We start from the raw sequence: 1,892 nt of genomic DNA on the forward strand, positions 1-1,892 counted from the left end.
TGATAGCATTATATAAAATTAGTAACAGTTTGTCCAATGTGGATTCTGGACTGATCACTTACCTTTCAGATTCACTCAAAGTTGTTGACTCCACTGTTGAATACCATTTGGCGTTTCCTCCTTTGTTCTCTGTTTCAAATTCAAAATCTTTAATTAAAGAAGAGCTGGAGAAGTTAAGAACCAAGAATGTTAAAGTTTTTGTGGTGGTACAGTGTTCTTTACACTTCGGTTTGGTTCTTTTTGAGATGGCAACAGGAATGGGAATGATCGGGAAAGGTTATGTATGGATTATTTCGGACAATATGGCAAGTCTTCTTGACTCTATTGAACCATCTGTTTTGCTAAATATGCAAGGTGTAATCGGGTTTAAGGCAAATGTTAATGAAAAAACCGAGTCTTTTAGAGAGTTCAACGTTAAGTTCAGGAGAAAGTACAGATCAGAATATCCTGAAGAAGAAGGATATCCAAGTCCTAGCTCATATGCTCTCAAGGCTTATTGATGCAACATGGGCAACTGCTAAGGCCATGCAGAAGTTATCCGGAAGTAATTCAAGTGAACTAGTGAAAAACATTTTGTTGAGTGATTTTGAAGGCTTAAGTGGGAAAGTTATCTTCAAGAATGGAATGTTATATCAAAGGCCAACCTTTAGGATCAATAATGTGATTGGCAAAAGCTACAGAGAAGTGTCATTTTGGTCGCCAGAGTTTGGCTTTTCTGAGGATCTTGTTGAATACAATTGGGTGAAGTTGAAAATTGGCAACGGTTTAGGAGGGGCTTTGGAGTCAATTTGGTGGCCAGGTGGTTAGCAAACTGTTCCAAAGGGGTGGACTATAGGAGGCGTAGATAAACCACTCAAGATTGGGGTACCTGCAAGGGATGCATTTAATCAGTTTGTGACTGTTAATTTTAACCAAGAGAGGAATGAGACCCTGATTGGTGGATTTTCAGTACATGTTTTTGAAGCAGTAGTGAGGCAACTTCCCTATTATCTGCCCTATGTGCTTGTTCCCTTCTATGGCACTTATGATGAAATGGTGGTGGGAGTTTCTAACAAGGTATGCATGACTCTTAACTTATTCTCTGCATCTATCTTTGTAAGTGAATTCTGGTTCAATTTTTCAAATTTGGAAAATGGTCCAAATCTATTCTTCTGCTATACAATGTTTTTTGATTTTACTCCGCGTCTGTGGTATGCTTTGTTGGTTCATACCTTTACTGTTAACAAATTTTGCTTTATTAGGCCTTGACTTTAACTGATCTCTAACGTAAACTGGGTGGATTCTATGTGTTAAAGTACTTCAAGAAAAAGGTCAAAACTTGTTCATCTACTCTTAACTATGGTTTCGAATTACCATCTAGTATGGGGTACTTCAAGTTGGAGATTCGTTAAGTCAAGGGTAATAAAAGCTGATTTGTTAGCAGCAAGGGTATGAATGATCACAAAGTATGATTAAAGGTAAAAATAGGACTTCCGTTTAGCAGGGAGTATTTTTGCCCTAGTGTTTTTGTGTTTAACATCTGCAAATACTTACCAGTTCATGAAATAGAATCTGGATGCAGCAGTAGGTGATACAGAAATAATGGCTGATCGCTTGCGGAATTTTCACAGCCCTATGTTGACTCTGGACTTGTCATGGGAGTGACTGAAAGACCAAAACTCAAAAAGGCCCATTTTATTGTTATAAAGGCCTTCAAGTTGAAATTGTGGATGCTGCTGTCAGTGATGAGCATGTCCACAGGGGTTGTCATCTGGTTAAATGAGTACGTAAATGACAACCCGGATTTCAGTGGTTCATTCCCTCAGCTTATTGGATCCATGCTTTGGTTCTCTGTCACTGTTCTCTCATTTTCACAAAGTAACTTTCAAAATTGAAACACATTATACTTCCTC

The 1,892-nt window shown here is 38.2% G+C and overlaps 1 protein-coding gene across 1 annotated transcript in view; it reads left to right on the forward strand.

Annotated features, from left to right (window-relative positions):
* Window positions 1-922: 922 nt before the first annotated feature.
* The window catches only part of LOC107867153 (glutamate receptor 2.7), a 24,041-nt gene continuing 23,071 nt past the window's right edge, over window positions 923-1,892 (forward strand). The window contains exon 1 of the mRNA XM_016713281.2: window positions 923-1,056. The gene's annotated coding sequence lies outside the window, so the exon portion shown is untranslated. The remainder of the gene's footprint in view (window positions 1,057-1,892) is intronic.

Source organism: Capsicum annuum, chromosome 4 (genome assembly GCF_002878395.1).
Source record: "Capsicum annuum cultivar UCD-10X-F1 chromosome 4, UCD10Xv1.1, whole genome shotgun sequence".
NCBI lineage: Eukaryota > Viridiplantae > Streptophyta > Magnoliopsida > Solanales > Solanaceae > Capsicum > Capsicum annuum.